Raw genomic sequence first — 26,482 nt, forward strand, 5'->3', positions numbered from 1 at the left:
AAAATGGAGGCTCTAGCCCCTTCCAGAGCTGAGATATCGAAACTCAAAAATTCGGCCCGAAAAAAAAACGACAGTGGTACCCCTTACGTTTTTTTTTTTGGGCGAAAAATTAAGTTTCTCCAATCTTCCCAAATTCTGATAGAGGGCCATGAGACTTAGACCTGAGTGCAAAAATGGAGGCTCTAGCCCCTTCCAGAGCTGAGATATCGAAACTCAAAAATTCGGCCCGAAAAAAAAACGACAGTGGTACCCCTTACGTTTTTTTTTTGGGCGAAAAATTAAGTTTCTCCAATCTTCCCAAATTCTGATAGAGGGCCATGAGACTTAGACCTGAGTGCAAAAATTGAGGCTCTAGCCCCTTCCAGAGCTGAGATATCGAAACTCAAAAATTCGGCCCGAAAAAAAAACGACAGTGGTACCCCTTACGTTTTTTTTTTGGGCGAAAAATTAAGTTTCTCCAATCTTCCCAAATTCTGATAGAGGGCCATGAGACTTAGACCTGAGTGCAAAAATGGAGGCTCTAGCCCCTTCCAGAGCTGAGATATCGAAACTCAAAAATTCGGCCCGAAAAAAAAAACGACAGTGGTACCCCTTACGTTTTTTTTTTGGGCGAAAAATTACGTTTCTCCAATCTTCCCAAATTCTGATAGAGGGCCATGAGACTTAGACCTGAGTGCAAAAATGGAGGCTCTAGCCCCTTCCAGAGCTGAGATATCGAAACTCAAAAATTCGGCCCGAAAAAAAAAACGACAGTGGTACCCCTTACGTTTTTTTTTTGGGCGAAAAATTAAGTTTCTCCAATCTTCCCAAATTCTGATAGAGGGCCATGAGACTTAGACCTGAGTGCAAAAATGGAGGCTCTAGCCCCTTCCAGAGATGAGATATCAAAACTCAAAAATTCGGCCCGAAAAAAAAACGACAGTGGTACCCCTTACGTTTTTTTTTTGGGCGAAAAATTAAGTTTCTCCAATCTTCCCAAATTCTGATAGAGGGCCATGAGACTTAGACCTGAGTGCAAAAATGGAGGCTCTAGCCCCTTCCAGAGCTGAGATATCGAAACTCAAAAATTCGGCCCGAAAAAAAAACGACAGTGGTACCCCTTACGGTTTTTTTTTTGGGCGAAAAATTAAGTTTCTCCAATCTTCCCAAATTCTGATAGAGGGTCATGAGACTTAGACCTGAGTGCAAAAATGGAGTCTCTAGCCCCTTCCAGAGCTGAGATATCGAAACTCAAAAATTCGGCCCGAAAAAAAAAACGACAGTGGTACCCCTTACGTTTTTTTTTTTTGGGCGAAAAATTAAGTTTCTCCAATCTTCCCAAATTCTGATAGAGGGCCATGAGACTTAGACCTGAGTGCAAAATTGGAGGCTCTAGCCCCTTCCAGAGCTGAGATATCAAAACTCAAAAATTCGGCCCGAAAAAAAAACGACAGTGGTACCCCTTACGTTTTTTTTTTGGGGCGAAAAATTAAGTTTCTCCAATCTTCCCAAATTCTGATAGAGGGCCATGAGACTTAGACCTGAGTGCAAAAATGGAGGCTCTAGCCCCTTCCAGAGCTGAGATATCGAAACTCAAAAATTCGGCCCGAAAAAAAACGACAGTGGTACCCCTTACGTTTTTTTTTTGGGCGAAAAATTAACTTTCTCCAATCTTCCCAAATTCTGATAGAGGGCCATGAGACTTAGACCTGAGTGCAAAAATGGAGGCTCTAGCCCCTTCCAGAGATGAGATATCGAAACTAAAAAAATTCGGCCCGAAAAAAAAACGACAGTGGTACCCCTGACGGTTTTTTTTTTGGGCGAAAAATTAAGTTTCTCCAATCTTCCCAAATTCTGATAGAGGGCCACGAGACTTAGACCTGAGTGCAAAAATGGAGGCTCTAGCCCCTTCCAGAGCTGAGATATCGAAACTCAAAAATTCGGCCCGAAAAAAAAACGACAGTGGTACCCCTTACGTTTTTTTTTTTTGGGCGAAAAATTAAGTTTCTCCAATCTTCCCAAATTCTGATAGAGGGCCATGAGACTTAGACCTGAGTGCAAAAATGGAGGCTCTAGCCCCTTCCAGAGATGAGATATCGAAACTCAAAAATTCGGCCCGAAAAAAAAACGACAGTGGTACCCCTTACGTTTTTTTTTTGGGCGAAAAATTAAGTTTCTCCAATCTTCCCAAATTCTGATAGAGGGCCATGAGACTTAGACCTGAGTGCAAAATTGGAGGCTCTAGCCCCTTCCAGAGCTGAGATATCAAAACTCAAAAATTCGGCCCGAAAAAAAAACGACAGTGGTACCCCTTACGTTTTTTTTTTTGGGCGAAAAATTAAGTTTCTCCAATCTTCCCAAATTCTGATAGAGGGCCATGAGACTTAGACCTGAGTGCAAAAATGGAGGCTCTAGCCCCTTCCAGAGCTGAGATATCGAAACTCAAAAATTCGGCCCGAAAAAAAACGACAGTGGTACCCCTTACGTTTTTTTTTTTTGGGCGAAAAATTAAGTTTCTCCAATCTTCCCAAATTCTAATAGAGGGCCATGAGACTTAGACCTGAGTGCAAAAATGGAGGCTCTAGCCCCTTCCAGAGCTGAGATATCGAAACTCAAAAATTCGTCCCGAAAAAAAAACGACAGTGGTACCCCTTACGTTTTTTTTTGGGCGAAAAATTAAGTTTCTCCAATCTTCCCAAATTCTGATAGAGGGCCATGAGACTTAGACCTGAGTGCAAAAATGGAGGCTCTAGTCCCTTCCAGAGCTGAGATATCGAAACTCAAAAATTCGGCCAGAAAAAAAAAACGACAGTGCTACCCCTTACGTTTTTTTTTTTTTGGGCGAAAAATTAAGTTTCTCCAATCTTCCCAAAACGCTGGATTCTGATAGAGGGCCATGAGACTTAGACTTGAGTGCAAAAATGGAGGCTCTAGCTCCTTCCAGAGCTGAGATATCGAAACTCAAAAATTCGGCCCGAAAAAAAAACGACAGTGGTACCCCTTACGTTTTTTTTTTGGGCGAAAAATTAAATTTCTCCAATCTTCCCAAATTCTGATAGAGGGCCATTAGACTTAGACCTGAGTGCAAAAATGGAGGCTCTAGCCCCTTCCAGAGCTGAGATATCGAAACTCAAAAATTCGGCCCGAAAAAAAACGACAGTGGTACCCCTTACGTTTTTTTTTTTTTGGGCGAAAAATTAAGTTTCTCCAATCTTCCCAAAAACTGATAGAGGGCCATGAGACTTAGACCTGAGTGCAAAAATGGAGGCTCTAGCCCCTTCCAGAGCTGAGATATCGAAACTCAAAAATTCGGCCCGAAAAAAAAAACGACAGTGGTACCCCTTACGTTTTTTTTTTTTGGGCGAAAAATTAAGTTTCTCCAATCTTCTCAAATTCTGATAGAGGGCCATGAGACTTAGACCTGAGTGCAAAATGGAGGCTCTAGCCCCTTCCAGAGCTGAGATATCGAAACTCAAAAATTCGGCCCGAAAAAAAAACGACAATGGTACCCCTTACGTTTTTTTTTGGGCGAAAAATTAAGTTTCTCCAATCTTCCCAAATTCTGATAGAGGGCCATGAGACTTAGACCTGAGTGCAAAAATGGAGGCTCTAGCCCCTTCCAGAGCTGAGATATCGAAACTAAAAAATTCGGCCCGAAAAAAAAACGACAGTGGTACCCCTTACGGTTTTTTTTTTGGGCGAAAAATTAAGTTTCTCCAATCTTCCCAAATTCTGATAGAGGGCCATGAGACTTAGACCTGAGTGCAAAAATGGAGGCTCTAGCCCCTTCCAGAGCTGAGATATCGAAACTCAAAAATTCGGCCCGAAAAAAAAACGACAGTGGTACCCCTTACGTTTTTTTTTTGGGCGAAAAATTAAGTTTCTCCAATCTTCCCAAATTCTGATAGAGGGCCATGAGACTTAGACCTGAGTGCAAAAATTGAGTCTCTAGCCCCTTCCAGAGCTGAGATATCGAAACTCAAAAATTCGGCCCGAAAAAAAACGACAGTGGTACCCCTTACGTTTTTTTTGGGCGAAAAATTAAGTTTCTCCAATCTTCCCAAATTCTGATAGAGGGCCATGAGACTTAGACCTGAGTGCAAAAATTGAGTCTCTAGCCCCTTCCAGAGCTGAGATATCGAAACTCAAAAATTCGGCCCGAAAAAAAAACGACAGTGGTACCCCTTACGTTTTTTTTTTTGGGCGAAAAATTAAGTTTGTCCAATCTTCCCAAATTCTGATAGAGGGCCATGAGACTTAGACCTGAGTGCAAAAATGGAGGCTCTAGCCCCTTCCAGAGCTGAGATATCGAAACTCAAAAATTCGGCCCGAAAAAAAAACGACAGTGGTACCCCTTACGTTTTTTTTTTTTGAGCGAAAAATTAAGTTTCTCCAATCTTCCCAAATTCTGATAGAGGGCCATGAGACTTAGACCTGAGTGCAAAAATGGAGGCTCTAGCCCCTTCCAGAGATGAGATATCGAAACTCAAAAATTCGGCCCGAAAAAAAAACGACAGTGGTACCCCTTACGTTTTTTTTTTTGGGCGAAAAATTAAGTTTGTCCAATCTTCCCAAATTCTGATAGAGGGCCATGAGACTTAGACCTGAGTGCAAAAATGGAGGCTCTAGCCCCTTCCAGAGCTGAGATATCGAAACTCAAAAATTCGGCCCGAAAAAAAAACGACAGTGGTACCCCTTACGTTTTGTTTTTTTGAGCGAAAAATTAAGTTTCTCCAATCTTCCCAAATTCTGATAGAGGGCCATGAGACTTAGACCTGAGTGCAAAAATGGAGGCTCTAGCCCCTTCCAGAGATGAGATATCGAAACTAAAAAAATTCGGCCCGAAAAAAAAACCGACAGTGGTACCCCTGACGTTTTTTTTTTTGGGCGAAAAATTAAGTTTCTCCAATCTTCCCAAATTCTGATAGAGGGCCATGAGACTTAGACCTGAGTGCAAAAATGGAGGCTCTAGCCCCTTCCAGAGCTGAGATATCGAAACTCAAAAATTCGGCCCGAAAAAAAAAACGACAGTGGTACCCCTGACGTTTTTTTTTTTGGGCGAAAAATTAAGTTTCTCCAATCTTCCCAAATTCTGATAGAGGGCCATGAGACTTAGACCTGAGTGCAAAAATGGAGGCTCTAGCCCCTTCCAGAGATGAGATATCAAAACTCAAAAATTCGGCCCGAAAAAAAAACGACAGTGGTACCCCTTACGTTTTTTTTTTGGGCGAAAAATTAAGTTTCTCCAATCTTCCCAAATTCTGATAGAGGGCCATGCGACTTAGACCTGAGTGCAAAAATGGAGGCTCTAGCCCCTTCCAGAGCTGAGATATCGAAACTCAAAAATTCGTCCCGAAAAAAAACGACAGTGGTACCCCTTACGTTTTTTTTTTGGGCGAGAAATTAAGTTTCTCCAATCTTCCCAAATTCTGATAGAGGGCCATGAGACTTAGACCTGAGTGCAAAAATGGAGGCTCTAGCCCCTTCCAGAGCTGAGATATCGAAACTCAAAAATTCGGCCCGAAAAAAAAAAAACGACAGTGGTACCCCTTACGTTTTTTTTTTGGGCGAAAAATTAAGTTTCTCCAATCTTCCCAAATTCTGATAGAGGGCCATGATGCTTAGACCTGAGTGCAAAAGTGGAGGCTCTAGCCCCTTCCAGAGCTGAGATATCGAAACTCAAAAATTCGGCCCGAAAAAAAAACGACAGTGCTACCCCTTACGTTTTTTTTTTTTTGGGCGAAAAATTAAGTTTCTCCAATCTTCCCAAACTCTGGATTCTGATAGAGGGCCATGAGACTTAGACCTGAGTGCAAAAATGGAGGCTCTAGCCCCTTCCAGAGCTGAGATATCGAAACTCAAAAATTCGGCCCGAAAAAAAAACGACAGTGGTACCCCTTACGTTTTTTTTTTTGGGCGAAAAATTAAGTTTCTCCAATCTTCCCAAATTCTGATAGAGGGCCATGAGACTTAGACCTGAGTGCAAAAATGGAGGCTCTAGCCCCTTCCAGAGCTGAGATATCGAAACTCAAAAATTCGGCCCGAAAAAAAAACGACAGTGGTACCCCTTACGTTTTTTTTTTGGGCGAAAAATTAAGTTTCTCCAATCTTCCCAAATTCTGATAGAGGGCCATGAGACTTAGACCTGAGTGCAAAAATTGAGGCTCTAGCCCCTTCCAGAGCTGAGATATCGAAACTCAAAAATTCGGCCCGAAAAAAAAACGACAGTGGTACCCCTTACGTTTTTTTTTTGGGCGAAAAATTAAGTTTCTCCAATCTTCCCAAATTCTGATAGAGGGCCATGAGACTTAGACCTGAGTGCAAAAATGGAGGCTCTAGCCCCTTCCAGAGCTGAGATATCGAAACTCAAAAATTCGGCCCGAAAAAAAAAACGACAGTGGTACCCCTTACGTTTTTTTTTTGGGCGAAAAATTACGTTTCTCCAATCTTCCCAAATTCTGATAGAGGGCCATGAGACTTAGACCTGAGTGCAAAAATGGAGGCTCTAGCCCCTTCCAGAGCTGAGATATCGAAACTCAAAAATTCGGCCCGAAAAAAAAAACGACAGTGGTACCCCTTACGTTTTTTTTTTGGGCGAAAAATTAAGTTTCTCCAATCTTCCCAAATTCTGATAGAGGGCCATGAGACTTAGACCTGAGTGCAAAAATGGAGGCTCTAGCCCCTTCCAGAGATGAGATATCAAAACTCAAAAATTCGGCCCGAAAAAAAAACGACAGTGGTACCCCTTACGTTTTTTTTTTGGGCGAAAAATTAAGTTTCTCCAATCTTCCCAAATTCTGATAGAGGGCCATGAGACTTAGACCTGAGTGCAAAAATGGAGGCTCTAGCCCCTTCCAGAGCTGAGATATCGAAACTCAAAAATTCGGCCCGAAAAAAAAACGACAGTGGTACCCCTTACGGTTTTTTTTTTGGGCGAAAAATTAAGTTTCTCCAATCTTCCCAAATTCTGATAGAGGGTCATGAGACTTAGACCTGAGTGCAAAAATGGAGTCTCTAGCCCCTTCCAGAGCTGAGATATCGAAACTCAAAAATTCGGCCCGAAAAAAAAAACGACAGTGGTACCCCTTACGTTTTTTTTTTTTGGGCGAAAAATTAAGTTTCTCCAATCTTCCCAAATTCTGATAGAGGGCCATGAGACTTAGACCTGAGTGCAAAATTGGAGGCTCTAGCCCCTTCCAGAGCTGAGATATCAAAACTCAAAAATTCGGCCCGAAAAAAAAACGACAGTGGTACCCCTTACGTTTTTTTTTTGGGGCGAAAAATTAAGTTTCTCCAATCTTCCCAAATTCTGATAGAGGGCCATGAGACTTAGACCTGAGTGCAAAAATGGAGGCTCTAGCCCCTTCCAGAGCTGAGATATCGAAACTCAAAAATTCGGCCCGAAAAAAAACGACAGTGGTACCCCTTACGTTTTTTTTTTGGGCGAAAAATTAACTTTCTCCAATCTTCCCAAATTCTGATAGAGGGCCATGAGACTTAGACCTGAGTGCAAAAATGGAGGCTCTAGCCCCTTCCAGAGATGAGATATCGAAACTAAAAAAATTCGGCCCGAAAAAAAAACGACAGTGGTACCCCTGACGGTTTTTTTTTTGGGCGAAAAATTAAGTTTCTCCAATCTTCCCAAATTCTGATAGAGGGCCACGAGACTTAGACCTGAGTGCAAAAATGGAGGCTCTAGCCCCTTCCAGAGCTGAGATATCGAAACTCAAAAATTCGGCCCGAAAAAAAAACGACAGTGGTACCCCTTACGTTTTTTTTTTTTGGGCGAAAAATTAAGTTTCTCCAATCTTCCCAAATTCTGATAGAGGGCCATGAGACTTAGACCTGAGTGCAAAAATGGAGGCTCTAGCCCCTTCCAGAGATGAGATATCGAAACTCAAAAATTCGGCCCGAAAAAAAAACGACAGTGGTACCCCTTACGTTTTTTTTTTGGGCGAAAAATTAAGTTTCTCCAATCTTCCCAAATTCTGATAGAGGGCCATGAGACTTAGACCTGAGTGCAAAATTGGAGGCTCTAGCCCCTTCCAGAGCTGAGATATCAAAACTCAAAAATTCGGCCCGAAAAAAAAACGACAGTGGTACCCCTTACGTTTTTTTTTTTGGGCGAAAAATTAAGTTTCTCCAATCTTCCCAAATTCTGATAGAGGGCCATGAGACTTAGACCTGAGTGCAAAAATGGAGGCTCTAGCCCCTTCCAGAGCTGAGATATCGAAACTCAAAAATTCGGCCCGAAAAAAAACGACAGTGGTACCCCTTACGTTTTTTTTTTTTGGGCGAAAAATTAAGTTTCTCCAATCTTCCCAAATTCTAATAGAGGGCCATGAGACTTAGACCTGAGTGCAAAAATGGAGGCTCTAGCCCCTTCCAGAGCTGAGATATCGAAACTCAAAAATTCGTCCCGAAAAAAAAACGACAGTGGTACCCCTTACGTTTTTTTTTGGGCGAAAAATTAAGTTTCTCCAATCTTCCCAAATTCTGATAGAGGGCCATGAGACTTAGACCTGAGTGCAAAAATGGAGGCTCTAGTCCCTTCCAGAGCTGAGATATCGAAACTCAAAAATTCGGCCAGAAAAAAAAAACGACAGTGCTACCCCTTACGTTTTTTTTTTTTTGGGCGAAAAATTAAGTTTCTCCAATCTTCCCAAAACGCTGGATTCTGATAGAGGGCCATGAGACTTAGACTTGAGTGCAAAAATGGAGGCTCTAGCTCCTTCCAGAGCTGAGATATCGAAACTCAAAAATTCGGCCCGAAAAAAAAACGACAGTGGTACCCCTTACGTTTTTTTTTTGGGCGAAAAATTAAATTTCTCCAATCTTCCCAAATTCTGATAGAGGGCCATTAGACTTAGACCTGAGTGCAAAAATGGAGGCTCTAGCCCCTTCCAGAGCTGAGATATCGAAACTCAAAAATTCGGCCCGAAAAAAAACGACAGTGGTACCCCTTACGTTTTTTTTTTTTTGGGCGAAAAATTAAGTTTCTCCAATCTTCCCAAAAACTGATAGAGGGCCATGAGACTTAGACCTGAGTGCAAAAATGGAGGCTCTAGCCCCTTCCAGAGCTGAGATATCGAAACTCAAAAATTCGGCCCGAAAAAAAAAACGACAGTGGTACCCCTTACGTTTTTTTTTTTTGGGCGAAAAATTAAGTTTCTCCAATCTTCTCAAATTCTGATAGAGGGCCATGAGACTTAGACCTGAGTGCAAAATGGAGGCTCTAGCCCCTTCCAGAGCTGAGATATCGAAACTCAAAAATTCGGCCCGAAAAAAAAACGACAGTGCTACCCCTTACGTTTTTTTTTTTTTGGGCGAAAAATTAAGTTTCTCCAATCTTCCCAAACTCTGGATTCTGATAGAGGGCCATGAGACTTAGACCTGAGTGCAAAAATGGAGGCTCTAGCCCCTTCCAGAGCTGAGATATCGAAACTCAAAAATTCGGCCCGAAAAAAAAACGACAGTGGTACCCCTTACGTTTTTTTTTTGGGGCGAAAAATTAAGTTTCTCCAATCTTCCCAAATTCTGATAGAGGGCCATGAGACTTAGACCTGAGTGCAAAAATGGAGGCTCTAGCCCCTTCCAGAGCTGAGATATCGAAACTCAAAAATTCGGCCCGAAAAAAAAACGACAGTGGTACCCCTTACGTTTTTTTTTTGGGCGAAAAATTAAGTTTCTCCAATCTTCCCAAATTCTGATAGAGGGCCATGAGACTTAGACCTGAGTGCAAAAATTGAGGCTCTAGCCCCTTCCAGAGCTGAGATATCGAAACTCAAAAATTCGGCCCGAAAAAAAAACGACAGTGGTACCCCTTACGTTTTTTTTTTGGGCGAAAAATTAAGTTTCTCCAATCTTCCCAAATTCTGATAGAGGGCCATGAGACTTAGACCTGAGTGCAAAAATGGAGGCTCTAGCCCCTTCCAGAGCTGAGATATCGAAACTCAAAAATTCGGCCCGAAAAAAAAAACGACAGTGGTACCCCTTACGTTTTTTTTTTGGGCGAAAAATTACGTTTCTCCAATCTTCCCAAATTCTGATAGAGGGCCATGAGACTTAGACCTGAGTGCAAAAATGGAGGCTCTAGCCCCTTCCAGAGCTGAGATATCGAAACTCAAAAATTCGGCCCGAAAAAAAAAACGACAGTGGTACCCCTTACGTTTTTTTTTTGGGCGAAAAATTAAGTTTCTCCAATCTTCCCAAATTCTGATAGAGGGCCATGAGACTTAGACCTGAGTGCAAAAATGGAGGCTCTAGCCCCTTCCAGAGATGAGATATCAAAACTCAAAAATTCGGCCCGAAAAAAAAACGACAGTGGTACCCCTTACGTTTTTTTTTTGGGCGAAAAATTAAGTTTCTCCAATCTTCCCAAATTCTGATAGAGGGCCATGAGACTTAGACCTGAGTGCAAAAATGGAGGCTCTAGCCCCTTCCAGAGCTGAGATATCGAAACTCAAAAATTCGGCCCGAAAAAAAAACGACAGTGGTACCCCTTACGGTTTTTTTTTTGGGCGAAAAATTAAGTTTCTCCAATCTTCCCAAATTCTGATAGAGGGTCATGAGACTTAGACCTGAGTGCAAAAATGGAGTCTCTAGCCCCTTCCAGAGCTGAGATATCGAAACTCAAAAATTCGGCCCGAAAAAAAAAACGACAGTGGTACCCCTTACGTTTTTTTTTTTTGGGCGAAAAATTAAGTTTCTCCAATCTTCCCAAATTCTGATAGAGGGCCATGAGACTTAGACCTGAGTGCAAAATTGGAGGCTCTAGCCCCTTCCAGAGCTGAGATATCAAAACTCAAAAATTCGGCCCGAAAAAAAAACGACAGTGGTACCCCTTACGTTTTTTTTTTGGGGCGAAAAATTAAGTTTCTCCAATCTTCCCAAATTCTGATAGAGGGCCATGAGACTTAGACCTGAGTGCAAAAATGGAGGCTCTAGCCCCTTCCAGAGCTGAGATATCGAAACTCAAAAATTCGGCCCGAAAAAAAACGACAGTGGTACCCCTTACGTTTTTTTTTTGGGCGAAAAATTAACTTTCTCCAATCTTCCCAAATTCTGATAGAGGGCCATGAGACTTAGACCTGAGTGCAAAAATGGAGGCTCTAGCCCCTTCCAGAGATGAGATATCGAAACTAAAAAAATTCGGCCCGAAAAAAAAACGACAGTGGTACCCCTGACGGTTTTTTTTTTGGGCGAAAAATTAAGTTTCTCCAATCTTCCCAAATTCTGATAGAGGGCCACGAGACTTAGACCTGAGTGCAAAAATGGAGGCTCTAGCCCCTTCCAGAGCTGAGATATCGAAACTCAAAAATTCGGCCCGAAAAAAAAACGACAGTGGTACCCCTTACGTTTTTTTTTTTTGGGCGAAAAATTAAGTTTCTCCAATCTTCCCAAATTCTGATAGAGGGCCATGAGACTTAGACCTGAGTGCAAAAATGGAGGCTCTAGCCCCTTCCAGAGATGAGATATCGAAACTCAAAAATTCGGCCCGAAAAAAAAACGACAGTGGTACCCCTTACGTTTTTTTTTTGGGCGAAAAATTAAGTTTCTCCAATCTTCCCAAATTCTGATAGAGGGCCATGAGACTTAGACCTGAGTGCAAAATTGGAGGCTCTAGCCCCTTCCAGAGCTGAGATATCAAAACTCAAAAATTCGGCCCGAAAAAAAAACGACAGTGGTACCCCTTACGTTTTTTTTTTTGGGCGAAAAATTAAGTTTCTCCAATCTTCCCAAATTCTGATAGAGGGCCATGAGACTTAGACCTGAGTGCAAAAATGGAGGCTCTAGCCCCTTCCAGAGCTGAGATATCGAAACTCAAAAATTCGGCCCGAAAAAAAACGACAGTGGTACCCCTTACGTTTTTTTTTTTTGGGCGAAAAATTAAGTTTCTCCAATCTTCCCAAATTCTAATAGAGGGCCATGAGACTTAGACCTGAGTGCAAAAATGGAGGCTCTAGCCCCTTCCAGAGCTGAGATATCGAAACTCAAAAATTCGTCCCGAAAAAAAAACGACAGTGGTACCCCTTACGTTTTTTTTTGGGCGAAAAATTAAGTTTCTCCAATCTTCCCAAATTCTGATAGAGGGCCATGAGACTTAGACCTGAGTGCAAAAATGGAGGCTCTAGTCCCTTCCAGAGCTGAGATATCGAAACTCAAAAATTCGGCCAGAAAAAAAAAACGACAGTGCTACCCCTTACGTTTTTTTTTTTTGGGCGAAAAATTAAGTTTCTCCAATCTTCCCAAAACGCTGGATTCTGATAGAGGGCCATGAGACTTAGACTTGAGTGCAAAAATGGAGGCTCTAGCTCCTTCCAGAGCTGAGATATCGAAACTCAAAAATTCGGCCCGAAAAAAAAACGACAGTGGTACCCCTTACGTTTTTTTTTTGGGCGAAAAATTAAATTTCTCCAATCTTCCCAAATTCTGATAGAGGGCCATTAGACTTAGACCTGAGTGCAAAAATGGAGGCTCTAGCCCCTTCCAGAGCTGAGATATCGAAACTCAAAAATTCGGCCCGAAAAAAAACGACAGTGGTACCCCTTACGTTTTTTTTTTTTTGGGCGAAAAATTAAGTTTCTCCAATCTTCCCAAAAACTGATAGAGGGCCATGAGACTTAGACCTGAGTGCAAAAATGGAGGCTCTAGCCCCTTCCAGAGCTGAGATATCGAAACTCAAAAATTCGGCCCGAAAAAAAAAACGACAGTGGTACCCCTTACGTTTTTTTTTTTTGGGCGAAAAATTAAGTTTCTCCAATCTTCTCAAATTCTGATAGAGGGCCATGAGACTTAGACCTGAGTGCAAAATGGAGGCTCTAGCCCCTTCCAGAGCTGAGATATCGAAACTCAAAAATTCGGCCCGAAAAAAAAACGACAATGGTACCCCTTACGTTTTTTTTTGGGCGAAAAATTAAGTTTCTCCAATCTTCCCAAATTCTGATAGAGGGCCATGAGACTTAGACCTGAGTGCAAAAATGGAGGCTCTAGCCCCTTCCAGAGCTGAGATATCGAAACTAAAAAATTCGGCCCGAAAAAAAAACGACAGTGGTACCCCTTACGGTTTTTTTTTTGGGCGAAAAATTAAGTTTCTCCAATCTTCCCAAATTCTGATAGAGGGCCATGAGACTTAGACCTGAGTGCAAAAATGGAGGCTCTAGCCCCTTCCAGAGCTGAGATATCGAAACTCAAAAATTCGGCCCGAAAAAAAAACGACAGTGGTACCCCTTACGTTTTTTTTTTGGGCGAAAAATTAAGTTTCTCCAATCTTCCCAAATTCTGATAGAGGGCCATGAGACTTAGACCTGAGTGCAAAAATTGAGTCTCTAGCCCCTTCCAGAGCTGAGATATCGAAACTCAAAAATTCGGCCCGAAAAAAAACGACAGTGGTACCCCTTACGTTTTTTTTGGGCGAAAAATTAAGTTTCTCCAATCTTCCCAAATTCTGATAGAGGGCCATGAGACTTAGACCTGAGTGCAAAAATTGAGTCTCTAGCCCCTTCCAGAGCTGAGATATCGAAACTCAAAAATTCGGCCCGAAAAAAAAACGACAGTGGTACCCCTTACGTTTTTTTTTTTGGGCGAAAAATTAAGTTTGTCCAATCTTCCCAAATTCTGATAGAGGGCCATGAGACTTAGACCTGAGTGCAAAAATGGAGGCTCTAGCCCCTTCCAGAGCTGAGATATCGAAACTCAAAAATTCGGCCCGAAAAAAAAACGACAGTGGTACCCCTTACGTTTTTTTTTTTTGAGCGAAAAATTAAGTTTCTCCAATCTTCCCAAATTGTGATAGAGGGCCATGAGACTTAGACCTGAGTGCAAAAATGGAGGCTCTAGCCCCTTCCAGAGATGAGATATCGAAACTCAAAAATTCGGCCCGAAAAAAAAACGACAGTGGTACCCCTTACGTTTTTTTTTTTGGGCGAAAAATTAAGTTTGTCCAATCTTCCCAAATTCTGATAGAGGGCCATGAGACTTAGACCTGAGTGCAAAAATGGAGGCTCTAGCCCCTTCCAGAGCTGAGATATCGAAACTCAAAAATTCGGCCCGAAAAAAAAACGACAGTGGTACCCCTTACGTTTTGTTTTTTTGAGCGAAAAATTAAGTTTCTCCAATCTTCCCAAATTCTGATAGAGGGCCATGAGACTTAGACCTGAGTGCAAAAATGGAGGCTCTAGCCCCTTCCAGAGATGAGATATCGAAACTAAAAAAATTCGGCCCGAAAAAAAAACCGACAGTGGTACCCCTGACGTTTTTTTTTTTGGGCGAAAAATTAAGTTTCTCCAATCTTCCCAAATTCTGATAGAGGGCCATGAGACTTAGACCTGAGTGCAAAAATGGAGGCTCTAGCCCCTTCCAGAGCTGAGATATCGAAACTCAAAAATTCGGCCCGAAAAAAAAAACGACAGTGGTACCCCTGACGTTTTTTTTTTTGGGCGAAAAATTAAGTTTCTCCAATCTTCCCAAATTCTGATAGAGGGCCATGAGACTTAGACCTGAGTGCAAAAATGGAGGCTCTAGCCCCTTCCAGAGCTGAGATATCGAAACTCAAAAATTCGGCCCGAAAAAAAAAACGACAGTGGTACCCCTTACGTTTTTTTTTTTGGGCGAAAAATTAAGTTTCTCCAATCTTCCCAAATTCTGATACAGGGCCATGAGACTTAAACCTGAGTGCAAAAATGGAGGCTCTAGCCCCTTCCAGAGCTGAGATATCGAAACTCAAAAATTCGTCCCGAAAAAAAAACGACAGTGGTACCCCTTACGTTTTTTTTTGGGCGAAAAATTAAGTTTCTCCAATCTTCCCAAATTCTGATAGAGGGCCATGAGACTTAGACCTGAGTGCAAAAATGGAGGCTCTAGCCCCTTCCAGAGCTGAGATATCGAAACTCAAAAATTCGTCCCGAAAAAAAAACGACAGTGGTACCCCTTACGTTTTTTTTTGGGCGAAAAATTAACTTTCTCCAATCTTCCCAAATTCTGATAGAGGGCCATGAGACTTAGACCTGAGTGCAAAAATGGAGGCTCTAGCCCCTTCCAGAGATGAGATATCGAAACTAAAAAAATTCGGCCCGAAAAAAAAACGACAGTGGTACCCCTGACGGTTTTTTTTTTTGGGCGAAAAATTAAGTTTCTCCAATCTTCCCAAATTCTGATAGAGGGCCACGAGACTTAGACCTGAGTGCAAAAATGGAGGCTCTAGCCCCTTCCAGAGCTGAGATATCGAAACTCAAAAATTCGGCCCGAAAAAAAAACGACAGTGGTAACCCTTACGTTTTTTTTTTTGGGCGAAAAATTAAGTTTCTCCAATCTTCCCAAATTCTGATAGAGGGCCATGAGACTTAGACCTGAGTGCAAAAATGGAGGCTCTAGCCCCTTCCAGAGCTGAGATATCGAAACTCAAAAATTCGGCCCGAAAAAAAAAACGACAGTGGTACCCCTTATGTTTTTTTTTTTGGGCGAAAAATTAAATTTCTCCAATCTTCCCAAATTCTGATAGAGGGCCATGAGACTTAGACCTGAGTGCAAAAATGGAGGCTCTAGCCCCTTCCAGAGCTGAGATATCGAAACTCAAAAATTCGGCCTGAAAAAAAAACCGACAGTGGTACCCCTTACGTTTTTTTTTTTTGGGCGAAAAATTAAGTTTCTCCAATCTTCCCAAATTCTGATAGAGGGCCATGAGACTTAGACCTGAGTCCAAAAATGGAGGCTCTAGCTCCTTCCAGAGCTGAGATATCGAAACTCAAAAATTCGGCCCGAAAAAAAAAACGACAGTGGTACCCCTTACGTTTTTTTTTTTTGAGCGAAAAATTAAGTTTCTCCAATCTTCCCAAATTCTGATAGAGGGCCATGAGACTTAGACCTGAGTGCAAAAATGGAGGCTCTAGCCCCTTCCAGAGATGAGATATCGAAACTAAAAAAATTCGGCCCGAAAAAAAAAACGACAGTGGTACCCCTGACGTTTTTTTTTTTGGGCGAAAAATTAAGTTTCTCCAATCTTCCCAAATTCTGATAGAGGGCCATGAGACTTAGACCTGAGTGCAAAAATGGAGGCTCTAGCCCCTTCCAGAGCTGAGATATCGAAACTCAAAAATTCGGCCCGAAAAAAAAAACGACAGTGGTACCCCTTACGTTTTTTTTTTTGGGCGAAAAATTAAGTTTCTCCAATCTTCCCAAATTCTGATACAGGGCCATGAGACTTAAACCTGAGTGCAAAAATGGAGGCTCTAGCCCCTTCCAGAGCTGAGATATCGAAACTCAAAAATTCGGCCCGAAAAAAAACGACAGTGGTACCCCTTACGTTTTTTTTTTTTGGGCGAAAAATTAAGTTTCTCCAATCTTCCCAAATTCTGATAGAGGGCCATGAGACTTAGACCTGAGTGCAAAAATGGAGGCTCTAGCCCCTTCCAGAGCTGAGATATCGAAACTCAAAAATTCGTCCCGAAAAAAAAACGACAGTGGTACCCCTTACGTTTTTTTTTGGGCGAAAAATTAAGTTTCTCCAATCTTCCCAAATTCTGATAGAGGGCCATGAGACTTAGACCTGAGTGCAAAAATGGAGGCTCTAGCCCCTTCCAGAGCTGAGATATCGAAACTCAAAAATTCGGCCCGAAAAAAAACGACAGTGGTACCCCTTACGTTTTTTTTTTTGGGCGAAAAATTAACTTTCTCCAATCTTCCCAAATTCTGATAGAGGGCCATGAGACTTAGACCTGAGTGCAAAAATGGAGGCTCTAGCCCCTTCCAGAGATGAGATATCGAAACTAAAAAAATTCGGCCCGAAAAAAAAACGACAGTGGTACCCCTGACGGTTTTTTTTTTTGGGCGAAAAATTAAGTTTCTCCAATCTTCCCAAATTCTGATAGAGGGCCACGAGACTTAGACCTGAGTGCAAAAATGGAGGCTCTAGCCCCTTCCAGAGCTGAGATATCGAAACTCAAAAATTCGGCCCGAAAAAAAAACGACAGTGGTACCCCTTACGTTTTTTTTTGGGCGAAAAATTAAGTTTCTCCAATCTTCCCAAATTCTGATAGAGGGCCATGAGACTTAGACCTGAGTGCAAAAATGGAGTCTCTAGCCCCTTCCAGAGCTGAGATATCGAAACTCAAAAATTCGGCCCGAAAAAAAAACGACAGTGGTACCCCTTACGTTTTTTTTTTTGGGCGAAAAATTAAGTTTCTCCAATCTTCCCAAATTCTGATAGAGGGCCATGAGACTTAGACCTGAGTGCAAAAATGGAGGCTCTAGCCCCTTCCAGAGATGAGATATCGAAACTCAAAAATTCGGCCTGAAAAAAAAAACGACAGTGGTACCCCTTACGTTTTTTTTTTTGGGCGAAAAATTAAGTTTCTCCAATCTTCCCAAATTCTGATAGAGGGCCATGAGACTTAGACCTGAGTCCAAAAATGGAGGCTCTAGCTCCTTCCAGAGCTGAGATATCGAAACTCAAAAATTCGGCCCGAAAAAAAACGACAGTGGTACCCCTTATGTTTTGTTTTTTTTGGGCGAAAAATTAAGTTTCTCCAATCTTCCCAAATTCTGATAGAGGGCCATGAGACTTAGACCTGAGTGCAAAAATGGAGGCTCTAGCCCCTTCCAGAGCTGAGATATCGAAACTCAAAAATTCGGCCCGAAAAAAAAACGACAGTGGTACCCCTTACGTTTTTTTTTTTTGGGCGAAAAATTAAGTTTCTCCAATCTTCCCAAATTCTGATAGAGGGCCATGAGACTTAGACCTGAGTGCAAAAATGGAGGCTCTAGCCCCTTCCAGAGCTGAGATATCGAAACTCAAAAATTCGGCCCGAAAAAAAAACGACAGTGGTACCCCTTACGTTTTTTTTTTGGGCGAAAAATTAAGTTTCTCCAATCTTCCCAAATTCTGATAGAGGGCCATTAGACTTAGACCTGAGTGCAAAAATGGAGGCTCTAGCCCCTTCCAGAGCTGAGATATCGAAACTCAAAAATTCGGCCCGAAAAAAAACGACAGTGGTACCCCTTACGTTTTTTTTTTTTGGGCGAAAAATTAAGTTTCTCCAATCTTCCCAAAGTCTGATAGAGGGCCATGAGACTTAGACCTGAGTGCAAAAATGGAGGCTCTAGCCCCTTCCAGAGCTGAGATATCGAAACTCAAAAATTCGGCCCGAAAAAAAAAAACGACAGTGGTACCCCTTACGTTTTTTTTTTTTGGGCGAAAAATTAAGTTTCTCCAATCTTCCCAAATTCTGATAGAGGGCCATGAGACTTAGACCTGAGTGCAAAATGGAGGCTCTAGCCCCTTCCAGAGCTGAGATATCGAAACTCAAAAATTCGGCCCGAAAAAAAAACGACAATGGTACCCCTTACGTTTTTTTTTGGGCGAAAAATTAAGTTTCTCCAATCTTCCCAAATTCTGATAGAGGGCCATGAGACTTAGACCTGAGTGCAAAAATGGAGGCTCTAGCCCCTTCCAGAGCTGAGATATCGAAACTAAAAAATTCGGCCCGAAAAAAAAAACGACAGTGGTACCCCTTACGGTTTTTTTTTTGGGCAAAAAATTAAGTTTCTCCAATCTTCCCAAATTCTGATAGAGGGCCATGAGACTTAGACCTGAGTGCAAAAATGGAGGCTCTAGCCCCTTCCAGAGCTGAGATATCGAAACTCAAAAATTCGGCCCGAAAAAAAAACGACAGTGGTACCCCTTACGTTTTTTTTTTTGGGCGAAAAATTAAGTTTCTCCAATCTTCCCAAATTCTGATAGAGGGCCATGAGACTTAGACCTGAGTGCAAAAATGGAGTCTCTAGCCCCTTCCAGAGCTGAGATATCGAAACTCAAAAATTCGGCCCGAAAAAAATACGACAGTGGTAACCCTTACGTTTTTTTTTTTGGGCGAAAAATTAAGTTTCTCCAATCTTCCCAAATTCTGATAGAGGGCCATGAGACTTAGACCTGAGTGCAAAAATGGAGGCTCTAGCCCCTTCCAGAGCTGAGATATCGAAACTCAAAAATTCGGCCCGAAAAAAAAAACGACAGTGGTACCCCTTACGTTTTTTTTTTGGGCGAAAAATTAAGTTTCTCCAATCTTCCCAAATTCTGATAGAGGGCCATGAGACTTAGACCTGAGTGCAAAAATGGAGGCTGTAGCCCCTTCCAGAGCTGAGATATCGAAACTCAAATATTCGTCCCGAAAAAAAAAAACGACAGTGGTACCCCTTACGTTTTTTTTTTGGGCGAGAAATTAAGTTTCTCCAATCTTCCCAAATTCTGATAGAGGGCCATGAGACTTAGACCTGAGTGCAAAAATGGAGGCTCTAGCCCCTTCCAGAGCTGAGATATCGAAACTCAAAAATTCGGCCCGAAAAAAAAACGACAGTGCTACCCCTTACGGTTTTTTTTTTTGGGGCGAAAAATTAAGTTTCTCCAATCTTCCCAAACTCTGGATTCTGATAGAGGGCCATGAGACTTAGACCTGAGTGCAAAAATGGAGGCTCTAGCCCCTTCCAGAGCTGAGATATCGAAACTCAAAAATTCGGCCCGAAAAAAAAACGACAGTGGTACCCCTTACGTTTTTTTTTTTTGGGCGAAAAATTAAGTTTCTCCAATCTTCCCAAATTCTGATAGAGGGCCATGAGACTTAGACCTGAGTGCAAAAATGGAGGCTCTAGCCCCTTCCAGAGCTGAGATATCGAAACTCAAAAATTCGGCCCGAAAAAAAAAACGACAGTGGTACCCCTTACGTTTTTTTTTTGGGCGAAAAATTAAGTTTCTCCAATCTTCCCAAATTCTGATAGAGGGCCATGAGACTTAGACCTGAGTGCAAAAATGGAGGCTCTAGCCCCTTCCAGAGATGAGATATCGAAACTCAAAAATTCGGCCCGAAAAAAAAACGACAGTGGTACCCCTTACGTTTTTTTTTTGGGCGAAAAATTAAGTTTCTCCAATCTTCCCAAATTCTGATAGAGGGCCATGAGACTTAGACCTGAGTGCAAAAATGGAGGCTCTAGCCCCTTCCAGAGCTGAGATATCGAAACTCAAAAATTCGGCCCGAAAAAAAAAACGACAGTGGTACCCCTTACGTTTTTTTTTTGGGCGAAAAATTAAGTTTCTCCAATCTTCCCAAATTCTGATAGAGGGCCATGAGACTTAGACCTGAGTGCAAAAATGGAGGCTCTAGCCCCTTCCAGAGCTGAGATATCGAAACTCAAAAATTCGGCCCGAAAAAAAAAAACGACAGTGGTACCCCTTACGTTTTTTTTTTGGGCGAAAAATTAAGTTTCTCCAATCTTCCCAAATTCTGATAGAGGGCCATGAGACTTAGACCTGAGTGCAAAAATGGAGGCTCTAGCCCCTTCCAGAGATGAGATATCAAAACTCAAAAATTCGGCCCGAAAAAAAAACGACAGTGGTACCCCTTACGTTTTTTTTTGGGCGAAAAATTAAGTTTCTCCAATCTTCCCAAATTCTGATAGAGGGCCATGAGACTTAGACCTGAGTGCAAAAATGGAGGCTCTAGCCCCTTCCAGAGCTGAGATATCGAAACTCAAAAATTCGTCCCGAAAAAAAAAACGACAGTGGTACCCCTTACGTTTTTTTTTTGGGCGAGAAATTAAGTTTCTCCAATCTTCCCAAATTCTGATAGAGGGCCATGAGACTTAGACCTGAGTGCAAAAATGGAGGCTCTAGCCCCTTCCAGAGCTGAGATATCGAAACTCAAAAATTCGGCCCGAAAAAAAAAAACGACAGTGGTACCCCTTACGTTTATTTTTTGGGCGAAAAATTAAGTTTCTCCAATCTTCCCAAATTCTGATAGAGGGCCATGAGACTTAGACCTGAGTGCAAAAATGGAGGCTCTAGCCCCTTCCAGAGCTGAGATATCGAAACTCAAAAATTCGGCCCGAAAAAAAAAAACGACAGTGGTACCCCTTACGTTTTTTTTTTGGGCGAAAAATTAAGTTTCTCCAATCTTCCCAAATTCTGATAGAGGGCCATGAGACTTAGACCTGAGTGCAAAAATGGAGGCTCTAGCCCCTTCCAGAGATGAGATATCAAAACTCAAAAATTCGGCCCGAAAAAAAAACGACAGTGGTACCCCTTACGTTTTTTTTTTGGGCGAAAAATTAAGTTTCTCCAATCTTCCCAAATTCTGATAGAGGGCCATGCGACTTAGACCTGAGTGCAAAAATGGAGGCTCTAGCCCCTTCCAGAGCTGAGATATCGAAACTCAAAAATTCGTCCCGAAAAAAAACGACAGTGGTACCCCTTACGTTTTTTTTTTGGGCGAGAAATTAAGTTTCTCCAATCTTCCCAAATTCTGATAGAGGGCCATGAGACTTAGACCTGAGTGCAAAAATGGAGGCTCTAGCCCCTTCCAGAGCTGAGATATCGAAACTCAAAAATTCGGCCCGAAAAAAAAAAACGACAGTGGTACCCCTTACGTTTTTTTTTTTGGGCGAAAAATTAAGTTTCTCCAATCTTCCCAAATTCTGATAGAGGGCCATGATGCTTAGACCTGAGTGCAAAAATGGAGGCTCTAGCCCCTTCCAGAGCTGAGATATCGAAACTCAAAAATTCGGCCCGAAAAAAAAACGACAGTGCTACCCCTTACGTTTTTTTTTTTTTTGGGCGAAAAATTAAGTTTCTCCAATCTTCCCAAACTCTGGATTCTGATAGAGGGCCATGAGACTTAGACCTGAGTGCAAAAATGGAGGCTCTAGCCCCTTCCAGAGCTGAGATATCGAAACTCAAAAATTCGGCCCGAAAAAAAAACGACAGTGGTACCCCTTACGTTTTTTTTTTTGGGCGAAAAATTAAGTTTCTCCAATCTTCCCAAATTCTGATAGAGGGCCATGAGACTTAGACCTGAGTGCAAAAATGGAGGCTCTAGCCCCTTCCAGAGCTGAGATATCGAAACTCAAAAATTCGGCCCGAAAAAAAAACGACAGTGGTACCCCTTACGTTTTTTTTTTGGGCGAAAAATTAAGTTTCTCCAATCTTCCCAAATTCTGATAGAGGGCCATGAGACTTAGACCTGAGTGCAAAAATTGAGGCTCTAGCCCCTTCCAGAGCTGAGATATCGAAACTCAAAAATTCGGCCCGAAAAAAAAACGACAGTGGTACCCCTTACGTTTTTTTTTTGGGCGAAAAATTAAGTTTCTCCAATCTTCCCAAATTCTGATAGAGGGCCATGAGACTTAGACCTGAGTGCAAAAATGGAGGCTCTAGCCCCTTCCAGAGCTGAGATATCGAAACTCAAAAATTCGGCCCGAAAAAAAAAACGACAGTGGTACCCCTTACGTTTTTTTTTTGGGCGAAAAATTACGTTTCTCCAATCTTCCCAAATTCTGATAGAGGGCCATGAGACTTAGACCTGAGTGCAAAAATGGAGGCTCTAGCCCCTTCCAGAGCTGAGATATCGAAACTCAAAAATTCGGCCCGAAAAAAAAAACGACAGTGGTACCCCTTACGTTTTTTTTTTGGGCGAAAAATTAAGTTTCTCCAATCTTCCCAAATTCTGATAGAGGGCCATGAGACTTAGACCTGAGTGCAAAAATGGAGGCTCTAGCCCCTTCCAGAGATGAGATATCAAAACTCAAAAATTCGGCCCGAAAAAAAAACGACAGTGGTACCCCTTACGTTTTTTTTTTGGGCGAAAAATTAAGTTTCTCCAATCTTCCCAAATTCTGATAGAGGGCCATGAGACTTAGACCTGAGTGCAAAAATGGAGGCTCTAGCCCCTTCCAGAGCTGAGATATCGAAACTCAAAAATTCGGCCCGAAAAAAAAACGACAGTGGTACCCCTTACGGTTTTTTTTTTGGGCGAAAAATTAAGTTTCTCCAATCTTCCCAAATTCTGATAGAGGGTCATGAGACTTAGACCTGAGTGCAAAAATGGAGTCTCTAGCCCCTTCCAGAGCTGAGATATCGAAACTCAAAAATTCGGCCCGAAAAAAAAAACGACAGTGGTACCCCTTACGTTTTTTTTTTTTGGGCGAAAAATTAAGTTTCTCCAATCTTCCCAAATTCTGATAGAGGGCCATGAGACTTAGACCTGAGTGCAAAATTGGAGGCTCTAGCCCCTTCCAGAGCTGAGATATCAAAACTCAAAAATTCGGCCCGAAAAAAAAACGACAGTGGTACCCCTTACGTTTTTTTTTTGGGGCGAAAAATTAAGTTTCTCCAATCTTCCCAAATTCTGATAGAGGGCCATGAGACTTAGACCTGAGTGCAAAAATGGAGGCTCTAGCCCCTTCCAGAGCTGAGATATCGAAACTCAAAAATTCGGCCCGAAAAAAAACGACAGTGGTACCCCTTACGTTTTTTTTTTGGGCGAAAAATTAACTTTCTCCAATCTTCCCAAATTCTGATAGAGGGCCATGAGACTTAGACCTGAGTGCAAAAATGGAGGCTCTAGCCCCTTCCAGAGATGAGATATCGAAACTAAAAAAATTCGGCCCGAAAAAAAAACGACAGTGGTACCCCTGACGGTTTTTTTTTTGGGCGAAAAATTAAGTTTCTCCAATCTTCCCAAATTCTGATAGAGGGCCACGAGACTTAGACCTGAGTGCAAAAATGGAGGCTCTAGCCCCTTCCAGAGCTGAGATATCGAAACTCAAAAATTCGGCCCGAAAAAAAAACGACAGTGGTACCCCTTACGTTTTTTTTTTTTGGGCGAAAAATTAAGTTTCTCCAATCTTCCCAAATTCTGATAGAGGGCCATGAGACTTAGACCTGAGTGCAAAAATGGAGGCTCTAGCCCCTTCCAGAGATGAGATATCGAAACTCAAAAATTCGGCCCGAAAAAAAAACGACAGTGGTACCCCTTACGTTTTTTTTTTGGGCGAAAAATTAAGTTTCTCCAATCTTCCCAAATTCTGATAGAGGGCCATGAGACTTAGACCTGAGTGCAAAATTGGAGGCTCTAGCCCCTTCCAGAGCTGAGATATCAAAACTCAAAAATTCGGCCCGAAAAAAAAACGACAGTGGTACCCCTTACGTTTTTTTTTTTGGGCGAAAAATTAAGTTTCTCCAATCTTCCCAAATTCTGATAGAGGGCCATGAGACTTAGACCTGAGTGCAAAAATGGAGGCTCTAGCCCCTTCCAGAGCTGAGATATCGAAACTCAAAAATTCGGCCCGAAAAAAAACGACAGTGGTACCCCTTACGTTTTTTTTTTTTGGGCGAAAAATTAAGTTTCTCCAATCTTCCCAAATTCTAATAGAGGGCCATGAGACTTAGACCTGAGTGCAAAAATGGAGGCTCTAGCCCCTTCCAGAGCTGAGATATCGAAACTCAAAAATTCGTCCCGAAAAAAAAACGACAGTGGTACCCCTTACGTTTTTTTTTGGGCGAAAAATTAAGTTTCTCCAATCTTCCCAAATTCTGATAGAGGGCCATGAGACTTAGACCTGAGTGCAAAAATGGAGGCTCTAGTCCCTTCCAGAGCTGAGATATCGAAACTCAAAAATTCGGCCAGAAAAAAAAAACGACAGTGCTACCCCTTACGTTTTTTTTTTTTGGGCGAAAAATTAAGTTTCTCCAATCTTCCCAAAACGCTGGATTCTGATAGAGGGCCATGAGACTTAGACTTGAGTGCAAAAATGGAGGCTCTAGCTCCTTCCAGAGCTGAGATATCGAAACTCAAAAATTCGGCCCGAAAAAAAAACGACAGTGGTACCCCTTACGTTTTTTTTTTGGGCGAAAAATTAAATTTCTCCAATCTTCCCAAATTCTGATAGAGGGCCATTAGACTTAGACCTGAGTGCAAAAATGGAGGCTCTAGCCCCTTCCAGAGCTGAGATATCGAAACTCAAAAATTCGGCCCGAAAAAAAACGACAGTGGTACCCCTTACGTTTTTTTTTTTTTGGGCGAAAAATTAAGTTTCTCCAATCTTCCCAAAAACTGATAGAGGGCCATGAGACTTAGACCTGAGTGCAAAAATGGAGGCTCTAGCCCCTTCCAGAGCTGAGATATCGAAACTCAAAAATTCGGCCCGAAAAAAAAAACGACAGTGGTACCCCTTACGTTTTTTTTTTTTGGGCGAAAAATTAAGTTTCTCCAATCTTCTCAAATTCTGATAGAGGGCCATGAGACTTAGACCTGAGTGCAAAATGGAGGCTCTAGCCCCTTCCAGAGCTGAGATATCGAAACTCAAAAATTCGGCCCGAAAAAAAAACGACAATGGTACCCCTTACGTTTTTTTTTGGGCGAAAAATTAAGTTTCTCCAATCTTCCCAAATTCTGATAGAGGGCCATGAGACTTAGACCTGAGTGCAAAAATGGAGGCTCTAGCCCCTTCCAGAGCTGAGATATCGAAACTAAAAAATTCGGCCCGAAAAAAAAACGACAGTGGTACCCCTTACGGTTTTTTTTTTGGGCGAAAAATTAAGTTTCTCCAATCTTCCCAAATTCTGATAGAGGGCCATGAGACTTAGACCTGAGTGCAAAAATGGAGGCTCTAGCCCCTTCCAGAGCTGAGATATCGAAACTCAAAAATTCGGCCCGAAAAAAAAACGACAGTGGTACCCCTTACGTTTTTTTTTTGGGCGAAAAATTAAGTTTCTCCAATCTTCCCAAATTCTGATAGAGGGCCATGAGACTTAGACCTGAGTGCAAAAATTGAGTCTCTAGCCCCTTCCAGAGCTGAGATATCGAAACTCAAAAATTCGGCCCGAAAAAAAACGACAGTGGTACCCCTTACGTTTTTTTTGGGCGAAAAATTAAGTTTCTCCAATCTTCCCAAATTCTGATAGAGGGCCATGAGACTTAGACCTGAGTGCAAAAATTGAGTCTCTAGCCCCTTCCAGAGCTGAGATATCGAAACTCAAAAATTCGGCCCGAAAAAAAAACGACAGTGGTACCCCTTACGTTTTTTTTTTTGGGCGAAAAATTAAGTTTGTCCAATCTTCCCAAATTCTGATAGAGGGCCATGAGACTTAGACCTGAGTGCAAAAATGGAGGCTCTAGCCCCTTCCAGAGCTGAGATATCGAAACTCAAAAATTCGGCCCGAAAAAAAAACGACAGTGGTACCCCTTACGTTTTTTTTTTTTGAGCGAAAAATTAAGTTTCTCCAATCTTCCCAAATTCTGATAGAGGGCCATGAGACTTAGACCTGAGTGCAAAAATGGAGGCTCTAGCCCCTTCCAGAGATGAGATATCGAAACTCAAAAATTCGGCCCGAAAAAAAAACGACAGTGGTACCCCTTACGTTTTTTTTTTTGGGCGAAAAATTAAGTTTGTCCAATCTTCCCAAATTCTGATAGAGGGCCATGAGACTTAGACCTGAGTGCAAAAATGGAGGCTCTAGCCCCTTCCAGAGCTGAGATATCGAAACTCAAAAATTCGGCCCGAAAAAAAAACGACAGTGGTACCCCTTACGTTTTGTTTTTTTGAGCGAAAAATTAAGTTTCTCCAATCTTCCCAAATTCTGATAGAGGGCCATGAGACTTAGACCTGAGTGCAAAAATGGAGGCTCTAGCCCCTTCCAGAGATGAGATATCGAAACTAAAAAAATTCGGCCCGAAAAAAA

The sequence above is a fragment of the Pimephales promelas genome, chromosome 19 (genome assembly GCF_988280905.1).
Source record: "Pimephales promelas chromosome 19, fPimPro1.hap1.1, whole genome shotgun sequence".
NCBI lineage: Eukaryota > Metazoa > Chordata > Actinopteri > Cypriniformes > Leuciscidae > Pimephales > Pimephales promelas.